The sequence below is a fragment of the Cervus canadensis genome, chromosome 3, assembly GCF_019320065.1.
Source record: "Cervus canadensis isolate Bull #8, Minnesota chromosome 3, ASM1932006v1, whole genome shotgun sequence".
Lineage (NCBI taxonomy): Eukaryota > Metazoa > Chordata > Mammalia > Artiodactyla > Cervidae > Cervus > Cervus canadensis.
In genome coordinates this window covers 68,860,019-68,872,341 of record NC_057388.1, presented here as the reverse complement: position 1 = coordinate 68,872,341, position 12,323 = coordinate 68,860,019, and the positions used below count along the sequence as shown (strand labels likewise).

The window sequence follows — 12,323 nt, the reverse complement described above, 5'->3', positions numbered from 1 at the left end:
GAGCACCATTCACAGGACAGACACTCATGACAGGGATATGTGAGGATGAGTCCTCCCTTGGAAAGTCTTTGTAAGAAACGAATTGGTTATTTTTCCATTTAATTCCTAGATAGCAATTAATTTTCTAATTAATTATTTATTTCTGGCTGTGTTGGGTCTTCATAGCTGCTCGGGCTTTTGTCTAGTTGTGCTGAGTGGGGGCTACTCTCTGGCTGTAATATGCAGGCTTCTCATGGTGGTGGCCTCTCTTTTTGCAGAGCACAGGCTCTAGCACGTGGGAGTTTGCGCAGTTGTGGTTCCCGGGCTGTAGAGTGTGGGCTCCGTAGTTCTGGTACACAGGCTTAGTTGTTCTGTGCCTTGTAGGATCTTCCAGGACCAGGGATCAAACCCTTGTCTCCTACGTTGGCAGGCAGATTCTTTACCCCTGAGCCACTGGGGAAGTCCCCATTAACTAAGTTCAAAACAATTTTTTTAAAGCATTGATTGTAACTTCATTGTAGCTGGAGAAGGGTCAACATACTTGTTTAACATAGCTCAAATGAAAAGCACAGGAATTTTGTGTAATTATGGGACAGTCGGAAAGTTAATAAATATGTGTTGGCAACTGGAACCAAAACCCCAAGTCAAACTACAAATTAGACAACAAAGGGTTAAGGGGTTTTGTTAGGTTCAAGTTTTCTTTCTAGTTGCTAAGTTGTGTCCAACTCTTTTGCAACCCAATGGACTATAGCCCACCAAGCTCCTTTGTCAATGGGATCTTCCAGACAAGAATGCTGGAGTGGATTGCCATTTCCTTCTCCATGGATAGCAGTTAATTATATGCAGTTCCTATACAACTTATTTCAAGTTGGTCTCCCCCTTCCTTTACTAAGGTTAATGCTTTTTTGCACTATTTAAAATTTTCTAGTTTAAGCATTAAACAACATAAATGTCTTACTACTTCAATGATATTTATCCCCAGATTGCTTCAATATCCTATGAAACAGACTTTGGACTGAATAGAGGAAATACTGTTATATCATTTTAGTTTACTGTTTATTTCAGTCACTTTTTGGGAAAAAAGCCATTTCAGTACTCACCTCAGATTTGTCATATGCAGAAAATATAATTTGTTCCATATCAGAATCAAATTTCAGGAAAGATCATTCCTATTTTTTAATTTAGTAAAATAGATTTAGAAAAAGGATGGCATTTTTCACTTTAAGTTGAACTTGAAGTTCCTTTGATTTAAATTTAATTACAAAAACTATATTTAGAGAAAAAACTCTTCCAATTAAGAAAGAATACATAATTTATAAACATTTTATCAATTTGGTAAATATTAAACATCTAATATTCAGCAATGTGCTTTTAAACTTTGAACTATGAGAAGTCACCTATTAGATACTAAGTGTTTACTTGACAAAATGAGTTTAGAGTAAAAGCTTTCCAGGCCACACACAAAAAAAAAAGAAAAAGAAAGAAAGAAAGAAAAAACCAGAAGAAGAAAGGAAGAGAGGTAGGGAGGAAAAAAAGAAAGCGAGTAAGCTTCAGTCTTAGTCTTTGAATGTATGTGAGGAAGAGGTTTTGAAGGGTAAATGAGCATATTTAAGTGAACAGATGCAAGCAAAAGCAGGAGAGAGAAAATGAACCATAAATGTTCATTGGAGCAGATGAATCCATGTAACAGGGTAAATTTTGTTTGGGAACAATATTTTCTAAAGTGAATAGAAGTAGTTTATAAGTAAAACTACCTATCTGAGTAGATAAAAGTATGGCACATTATGTTCTCAAAAAAAAAAAAAAAAAGACCACTGCAATATATCTCACCCCATATGCTCTTACAATATGACCTTAAACACTTCTCATCGCCTGGTGGGTTCTGAGTCCCTTCTCCTTGAAATCAGGTAGACCTTTGCGACTGCCTAGACCAACACTACAACAGAAGTGACCCAATGTGACCTCCAAGGTCTTAAAAATCGCCTTGCACTCTGCCTTGATCACTTGAATGGAACCTAAAATATGCTGTGAGCAATCCAAGCAGGTTTCTAGATAACATCCCCAGCTGAGTTTCCAGCCAACAGTCAGTATCACCACTAGACATGTGACTGAGTGAATCTTCGGGTAATTCCAGACTCTAGGCTCCCAGCCAACCCTGGATTTCAAGCCAGAGCAGCTGACACCATGTGGAGGAGTGGCATAGAGATGGACTATTCCCACTGGGCCCTGTCTAAGCTGTAGATCTGTGAACAGCAGAAATTCTTATGTTGACTCAGCTACTAAGTTTTGAGTGGATGCTTATAATAGCAGTCTGGAACACCAATATATAACAGGAATAATTTTATATGTATATTTTATTTATGTATATATGTATGTATATGTATTTTTATATATTTATTTATTTATTTATTTATGTACATATGTATTTATTCACTCATGTATGCAACTAATATTTTGTAAATATTCACTAGGGGACCAAGCACTGTGCTAGTCACTGGGTATAGAAGCAGAAGTAAGATGCGTGTAATCATAAGGAAATTATAACCCTCATTGGGGTTTGAATTACTTCTTGAGACTTCCTAGCATAGACCTTTTATTGATCTATAATACTTTCTGGTGTGAAACATACTGACAGAAACCTAATTCATCTAGTCAAAGAAAAACATAAAAAACCTGAGTCATTTTTGAAAGAAGTTATAGAAAATTTCTAAATGAAAACACTGATTTACTTAGTAGACTATTATTTTACATTTAAAGGATTTTTGAAGTATCAATTGTGAAAACTGGAAAATAAGCACAAAGTGAGTATAAATAAAACTACTTATTTGTTAAATGAACATTTTAGAATGAGTTTATTCATATGAAAGTAGTTACCTTTAGGAGAGTTTAAACTCATTTCAGTGATGGCATCATTACTAAAAACATTGTGTGACTCTTTTATGACAGATAAGAAGGTTCATACATCAAAGGGAGTTAAAATATCTTAGTGATATCTAGTTTTTTGGACCCCAAATAATATATCTCCCAATTTGGTGACCTGCTTCCCTAACAGTTCAGTTGATAAAGAATCTGCCTACAATGCAGGAGAATCCGGTTTGATTCCTGGGTCGGGAAGATCTGCTGGAGAAGGGATAGGCTACCCACTCCAGTACTCTTGGGCTTCCTTTGTGGCTCAGCTGGTAAAGAATCTGCCTGCAACATGGGAGACCTGGGTTCGATCTCTGCAGTGGGAAGATCCCCTGGAGAAGGAAATGGCTACTTACTCCAGTACTCTGGCCTGGAGAATTCCATGGAGGGTATAGTCCACGGGGTCACAAAGAGTCGGACACAACTGAGCCACTTTCACTTAATATTCAACCTTCATTCATAGAAAGACTTGTTTTTAAATATTGAACTCCCTCTCAAAGGAAAATCTGCTGACACTGAACATATTAAAAGGGTGTGACACTGCCTCCAAGGGGAAGCACAAATAAGTTTCCAAAAACAGCTGCATTATTGGGAGTCCTATAGAGCTCACCCATATCATATCTTTAAAGGGGACAACACTCATTTAGCTGTGTCTGTTTCAGTATAATGATAAAATGCAGAAATACTATACTCATCTTACAAATATGATTTAATTTGATCAAATCCAAAAATGTAGCTCATTAAACATTAGAAAGTCTCATAAGGTAATTTTCACCCCAATGAGGATTATAGTTTCCTTACAATTACACTTTACATAAAACCAGGGTACAGAAGTTAAACTGAAAAGAAAATGAGCATTTAAATACGGAACATACAATGTTCACTGTCCATGTAACAATGACCATGTAACATGTACTCATATATAGTCAAGGAACATATGACATTTATATGGCCAGCACCATTCTAATCCATTTGTTTTGATACCTATAACTTTACAACAGAGTGACAGGTTGACTTTCTTCTTGTTTCAATGTGACCGAGGACTTTCAGAAAGATTAGAGTTTTCTTGAAGGACAACTGAAATAATGTTATTTGGAAGGAAAAACTCTCCCAGGGTGAATTTTAAAATTCATACTGTCTTCATTTTAATTAAAGAAGCATCTGGATTCCTTCCTGGAGAATTATTGCTTAATACAAAGAGATTTTTACATTCAGTGACTTTATCATAACTTTAACACCATAACACCACATTTCAATTCAGTGAAACCTATCTCTAGCAGAGAACTCCCCAAACTTCCATGAGGAAGTGGAAATGGGACAGCTTAACACCAACTGAAAATAGCAAGTACTTTAAGGCTATTTTACAGTTGTAGTGACTTAATGTAGAATTAGAGTTCTCCCCCTTGTGGTCAATTATGTAAATTTCCAGATTACCTACTGACAGGATTTATACAATAAACACAGTGCATAGTTTTCAAGAAAATATAAAGAGAAACCTCAAAGGTGTCTGTCAAATGTCTGTTCTACCTTCCCCCCAACCCCTCACTCTTTTGCAGAAAAAGACATTAAGCATTTTGCCCACAGTAAAAGCAATAGTTGGTAACACTAGTCCCCGATCTCCACTTCATCACTTTAAGTAATTAACTGTAGTCAGGATGGCTAGTGCTCTAGATTTGAGTCTAAGGGCTAGTGGCGCTAGTGGTAAAGAACCTGGTACCAATGCAAGGGACTTAAGAGATGTGTGTTCAATGATCCCTGGGTCAGGAAGATCCCCTGGAGGAGAGCACGGCAACTCACTCCAGCATTCTTGCCTGGAGAATCCCATGGACAGAGGAGTCTGGCAGGCTACAGTCCAGACGATCACTAAGAGTCAGACACCACTGAAGCGATTTTAACACAAACACAGCTCTCTCCACTACTACGCCACAACCCTTCTGTGCTCCAACCCTCACATAATGCCTTTTCTAAACATCTGACTGACATCTCCATCTCCACGTGTTCTGGATAGAATTCATCATTCCTTGTCTCTGTTATTCCTTCAGTCTGCTCCCTGCATTCCCCATTACTATAAAATGGACACTCTCCACACAGTTGCTAAATCAGAACTTGAAAGTGAAAGTTGCTCATTTGGGTCTGACTCTTTGTGACCCCATGGACTATACAGTCCATGGAATTCTCCAGGCCAGAATACTGGAGTGGGTGGCTTTTCCCTTCTCCACGGGATCTTCCCAATCCAGGGATTCAACCCAGGTCTCCCGTGTTGCAGGCAGATTCTTTACCAGCTGAGCCACAGGGAAATATCCAAAACTACAGAAATTTGTAGCCTCTCCCTTCACCAATGGCTCTTCCGGACCCAGGAAACAAAATGGGGTCTCTTCCTTTGCAGGTGGATTCTTTACCAACTGAGCTATCAGAGAAGCCAAAAAACGAAAAAAAAAAAAAATCAGAACTTGAGTGTTGTCCTAATTTCCTCCCTTCCCTTTTATCTCACTGACAGGTAATCAATCCAAGCCCCACCCATTTTTTACACAGTGTTTCATGTCTGGCCTTGTTTTTGTGACATCCTTAGGGATCTCCCTCACTCCAATCTTTCTTCCTCCTCTCTGTCTTTCTACTCTGTGTAGTATGTCTATCAAAGTTAAAGGCAGTATAGAAGAAGAGGTAGAGAACCCACCTATGGCATTGAACTGCTGTATTGAAAGCTGGGTCTGAGAGTTTGTAGAGCCGTAATTTGCTTCTTTACCTTTTTGCACCTCAGTTTTCTCATCTACAAAGTGAGTGCAGTAAATAGTACCTACATTATAAGATTGGTTATGGATACTGCGTGAAATAATGGTGTAAAGATCCTAGCATACAGTAAGTAATAATAAAAAATTATTTCTCTGATCAAAATTCTTCAATGGCTTCCATTTCATCAAGATAAAAAGCAAAATTCTAAAATGATCTCCAAAGCCTTGATTTTCTGATCCTTGCTTACAAAGTGACCCACCCTCATATGTAACCATCCTCTTTCTCACACTTTGTTCTGTAATGATTTCCTAATATTTTCATGCTTTTTGTCTAACTTCCTTCCTCACTTCTCTTAGCAAAGTTCTGCTTATTGATTAAATCTTATTTCCTCTGTGAAGCCTAGTGAATTCAAGATACTCTTTTCTGTCTTCATTGTACATGATCCTCAACCACATTTTGGCAAGTCTTCTGTATTATTGCTGCTGTTTAATGTTTTATTCATTTCCCAACAACTTGTAAACAATAATCATGAGATTTTTTTTATATTTGTATCTTTAGCTCCTCATTTTTAAAAGGAATCATTTAAAATATCTGTAAGAATTTCTCCATAAGGTTAATTCTACCTTTATCAAAATGGTTATGAAATTTCAATATATTAAAATATCCCTATCTGACCCATCAGGGTTTGGCCATTGTTCATGAAGCTCTCTAAAATAGCAAGTCAAAACATGGTGACACCTTCTCTGAAATCTTCAGTTTTAAGCACATAATAACTTCTTATTCCCAAATTTGGAAGGATACTAAGAATATATTCTGGGAGTGATTCAGCTGAATTTTTTTTTACATATATAGTACTATCCATTGAAAAAAGAGCTCATTCCCAATTCACTTAGTTAAAAATACTTTCTGAATAAACTACTAGTAAAGTATATGACCTTTATTCCATATTTAAGAGTGACTTATTTATGTTCTTTAAGTCCTTTTTTCAGTATCTATACTTACCTGTTGTTTGAGACATACTCTTGATAAGACTAAAATTTATACCCATATTTGCTTAGGTTATTATAAACGTATAAATTTGACTCCATTTTAACTATGTAATTTGCATTTCTGATCTGTTTTTATAATACTCAGCTATTTTTAAGGACATTTTTTTAAAAAACAAGACATTAAATGTAAAGTGTTGATTTATGAAGGGAAAAATAAATGTCTGCGTACTGAATATATTTACATTTTTACCAAAATCCACACTAATGTAATGATCTCCTCTCAGGGATCTCTCTGACTCAAGTCTCACCTTCCTCCTCCCTCTCTTCCCAGTTTATATTCTACTTTGCATTTTGAAATCAAAAATAATAGACTACTCAACAAGATGGTGCATTTTACCATAGACAAAAACTACACACCTTGTAACATTTTAATTCTTTGATTCTTCACTTTCAGTACTATAAAGTGACAGTTCTTAAGCACATACCCTAGTCTCACCAAAAAAAAAAAAAGAACATTAAAGCAAGATGACTGATCTCTTCTATGTACTCTCATTATGTGCTCTTGAACAAGTGATTTATTCCTTCAGGGATCTCTGCTCATCTACACTGTAGAATCTACAAGCATCATAAAAAAAGCACATGAGCCCTTGAACTTATCCAAAAACATGGGCAAAAGGAAAGGCTATGTTAACTTACAATCAGTCAGAGGGTAGGATTAAGTATTTTTATTAAAAATTTGAAATCTAATGTCTGAATGGATGACTAATTCACCCTATCAGAGAGTATTTGTGGTGAAATACCAACATCTTCCTTTAAAAAAAAAAATCTATCTTATTGTATTCATTTAAGTGAAAAGATGGATGGGACTTTGAAAAGTCAGGAATTGATACACGAGATTATGACATCTAAATATTAAGTGTGGTAGCACTGTGGAGTCAGAAGATACAGTGAAGAGTGGGACATTTTTATTTAAGGTTGATGAGACTTTAAGCAGAGCATAATCAGATTGGTTTGGCTGCTGAGTGGAGAGTGAACTGGCAGGGGACATGGTGGTGCAGATAGACTCCTTAGCAGGTTGTAACAAATTTTCTAGCAGGAGAAGATAATAGCCTGGACTAGATTAATGACAGTTAAAATGGATCTAGGAGACCAATTTGAGAGCTAATCAAGAGGTAAATGAACATAGGTTATGAGGGAGAGAAAAGTGTCAAATACATTAGTTTTTATAGTTTTTTCAACAGGATAGTACTATTCCCGAGTTAGAAAATATACAAGGAGTATAGAGTTTGTAGGAAAATATTGTCCATTTACTTAATGACATGTAACCACATCAGACTGGAACAATCTTTGATATTTCCATTATTAATATCTTTGGATGAACTTTAGAGCATATGCATTATATTAAATCTGATACATATGCATTATATTAAATCTGATACTTTGTTGAAATAGATAAATAGTAAGGTATGTTTTCTGATATAAGTAACTTCTAGGAAAGCAAAGTGAATGAAAACAGTGTGGTAAATTAAAAAAAAAAAAAGCTGAAGAAGAAATTACCCCCCAATTACCCTGCATTCTAATATTCACCATGACAGCTCCCCTGAATCTTATATCTATATTTAGTGGAGCCAAAAATAAACAGCACTTATTGAGCTTAATTCCTTCCCTTATTCAAATAAAAGTCATTGCAAACATTTAATTCAATAATTATTTATTGCCTTCTATAGATGCAGTCATGTGTTAGGAGCCATGTAAGCCACAAACATAAAAGGTTCCATAGAGTTCCCTCCAGATCCATTGGCATACCAGTTACTCCATTTGCAATAAAAATTTAAGTGAAAATGTATACTTTGGCATTTTATTGAAATGACTTGCCTCTTGCTTTTCTCGTACAATGAATTTTATTATCTCTCTGCATTTGTCATTCAGCAAGTATGAACTGGAAAACTGTGTCAGACAGTTTGTCAGTCATGGGGGCTCAGGGGTGCAATGTAATCACAAGCAAATACATATCATTTCTACCTTAGAGAGTACACAGTCTCTGTCTCCCACTACCCCAAACACATAAAAGAAAATGAAACAATTATGATAATTGTTATCATAGTGGGTATACAAATTGCAATGGTTTCCTTTCCTAACTTTACCTTGTTTAAAGGATCAGGGGATGCTTCTGAGGGGGGAAAAAATACAAGGATTTCTGAAAGTTAAATAGAAGTGAGCCAAATAAAAGGCAAGGAGTAGGAGGGGAGTGTTCCTGGCAGAGGAGATATATATATATATATATATATATATATATCCTAGCAGAGGGATGTTCTAAAACCTAAAGGCAAGAAGAGTCATAGTGTGCTAGAAGAATGGAAAGAATTTCCATAAGTGAAGACCTTAAATATGAAGGGAAATCACAAGAATGAGACTAGATAGCAGTTAGGCATGCATGCATGTGTGCATGCCAAGTCGCTTCAGTCATGTCTGACCCTGCGGCCATATGGACCGTGGTGCACCAAGCTGCTCTATCCATGGGATTCTTCAGGCAAGAACACTGGAGTGGGTTGCCATGCCCTTCTCCAGGGTATCTTTCCAACCCAGGAATCAAACCCATGGCTCCTGTCTCCTGCATTGACAGATAGGTTCTTTAGCTCCACCTGGGAAGCCCTTAGTATTTGGGCAATGGACCAGATTATATAGACACTTAAAGTTACATAATTACCATGATTTCTTCTCAAGTGAAACAGGATACAGACACGGTTTAATCATGGAAGTGCCCTGATTAGAAATGCATTAGAGAAGGACACTTGGAATTGAGAGAAGAGCCTGGAAGTGAACTAGGGAACTAGCCAGGATAGATATGCTAATGAGGAGACCATTACAGTATTTAAGGAAAGAAATGACAGGAAAGCTAAGATAATGATAGGAAATGCAAAGATAATGGCAACAAGAATAGAAAGAGGAAGCAAAAATCAAGAGAGCATATTTTGATACTTGATTGAAAGAGGAAAGTGTGAAGAGAAAAGCATCAAGGACAAAAAGCAGTTGACAGATGGTGGTGCCACGCTCTGAGACAATAATACTGGAAGAGAAGCAAGCTGGAGTGGCACAGGGAGTAAGATGAAGTTTTCCATTTGGAGTGTGTTGAATTTGAAGTGTATGAGAAACATCAATATGAAACTCTCAATAAGAGAAGTAGATACATTGTCCTGAAGCTCAGGAGATAGACCATGCTTGGAGATAGAGATTTGAAAATCACAAAGACAACGACTGATGCTTCAAGAGTAATACTATCATCTGGGACAAGTATACAGAGTGCAAGAGAAGAGAGCCTACTTCAAAATCCCAAGGAAGGCAAAGGACAGAAGAATGTGGACTCACAAAGAAGCCTAAGAGCTCATTATTTAAATTGCCCAGAAGCAGACAAAAGAAGAGCAGAAGAGGACAGTAGTGTCATGGATGCCAAAGGAAAATAATATTTCCTAAAGAAGAGAGTACTTATCAGCATCAACTACTGTCCCAAAGTCAAGTGAGAAATGGACTGAAAAGGTAGATTTTATGACAAGGAGGTCATTGGTGACTTGGAAAGAGTGACTTACATAGTTTAGGAGGCAAAAGAAGGATGCACCAGGCTCAAGAGTGAGTATTAGGTGAAAACATAGACTAAGTACACACAACATTTCTAAAGGCTTGGGTGTTGAGTGGTTAGTGAATTTGTAGCATCAAATGGGGAATATAATAGCCCTTTTTAAAAATCCTTTTTGTTAAAAGGAAGTGAAGTGAAGTGAAGTTGCTCGGTTGTGACCGGCTCTTTGTGACCCCATGGACTGTAGCCTACCAGGATCCTCAGTCCATAGGATTTTCCAGGCAAGAATACTGGAGTGGGTTGCCATTTCCTTCTCCAGGGGATCTTCCCGACCCAGGGATCGAACCCGGGTCTCCCGCATTGTAGGTAGATGCTTTACCGTCTGAGCTACCAAGGAAGCCCTTGTTAAAAGGAAGACCACTGATTTATACAGGTTTCAAGGAAAGAATCTGTGATTTTATGTGAAATTAAACATCCAATCATGGCCCAAGGGGTAAAAAGCTCTATTCAGTTTCAAAATGCAAAAATACAGTCTTGTACCATAAAGGTCTTCAAGTGACTCTTTATACAGTTCTGGACAAGAAATTTTGCTCAATAAACATTTGGGTTAGATAAAGAATTGCATTAATCTCTAGAAAAAATCTAGATGCACAGAAAGCAACTTTAGAATATGTGTGAGCTCTGATGTTAGAACTCAAAGTTTGGGTTATTTTATTGGTATTTCTGAAACTAAGTCTACCTTAAATCAAGTTCCCTTGCCAAGTTTATGATTAATCTCTATTCCCTTTCTTGTCTGACTCCTGTTCCTGTCAAGATTGATAAGTTTCAAAGAAAAGGGGGGACTGAAGCCAAGCAGAACCCTGAAAGACAGTCCCAAGTAAATATGCCTTTCTGTTTATAGAAAAAAAGGCTTTAGAGTCCTAGAACTTCACTCTGTTCCAAACAACGGATTCAAACCGTGAAGTGAGGGAACTCAAAATTAAAGAGAAAGCAAGTGCAATGTAATCTTTTCCATGATTATTAGCTTAAGCCAATGCCTTGATTTATGACCCCAAACTATGAGGTAACACACTGTGGCTTCAACCAGCTGGCCCCAAGCAGACGTAAAAATAGGGTCACTTGAGAACTGAAACTCCTGAACCATCATATAGTCCCTAAACAGATAGTAAAATGCCTCAACTACTGTCTCTGCTCTCTTCTAGGGGAAAATTGAAGGATCACGAGACCAAACTAGGAACAAGTAGGATAACCACCATCACTGGGGGCAAAGGAAGCCACGAAGTGGTGCCAGAAAGCCTGCAGCATCTTATCTGAACTCAGGATTATAGAGACCCTCTCCTCCCCATTTGCCTTTAACAATCTTACACCCTAGTCAGTCAGAAAGATGGATCTGAGATCAATCTGGGTCTCCCACCTTCCAGGCTGGTGCCTCTGTGATTAATAAACCTTTTTCTGCTCGAAACTCTGATGTCCCCATTGGTCTGGCCTCACTGTGCTTTTGGCACATGGACTTGGGTTCAACAACCATTTCCATGGTCAAACTTTATAGTTGATTGCAGATTATGTGCTTTATCTACTTTATGGATCAAGCACTTTGCATCTGGAAATTTTGCTCTGAAATCTGGCCCTTATCCAGATTGCTTCCTTTTTTGCCCGGTCAGAGCATGCTAAGAAATTGCAAATTACAATCAAATCTCAATTTTCCAAACTAATGATTTTAAAGAGCAATAATGCATAATCCAAAATGATGGTGAATTCATGAACCATTTATCTCTGTAATGTATATTCATTAAACTTGACTCTAAGTACATCTCATATGGCATGCACAACAAAATGATAAAGCATTTCAACTGAAATGATTCAAGGAGACTTGCAAAGTTTTCCAATTTCTCTATTTCTGCTTCCTACTACATCCTATCACTTCTATAACCGTTCATGCTTAGGCGCCCCATAAAAATGAACATACCATGATTTTTAGGATGAAGATGTTTCATCTTCTCCTTGCAGCATGTCCTTACCATTGCCACTATTTTTACAGCTATGTCCCTCTTTCTCTCTCTAGAAAGTATCATTCAAACAAGTAAACAGTAAAATGAACCCATATATCAATTACCCACCTTCAACAAAGACCAACACCTCTTAAAAAT

The 12,323-nt window shown here is 37.2% G+C and overlaps 1 protein-coding gene across 1 annotated transcript in view; it reads right to left on the bottom strand.

Annotated features, from left to right (window-relative positions):
- Window positions 1-12,323, bottom strand: part of ZNF804B (zinc finger protein 804B) — a 513,851-nt gene that overhangs the window by 475,366 nt on the left and 26,162 nt on the right. The gene's annotated exons all lie outside the window — the stretch shown is intronic.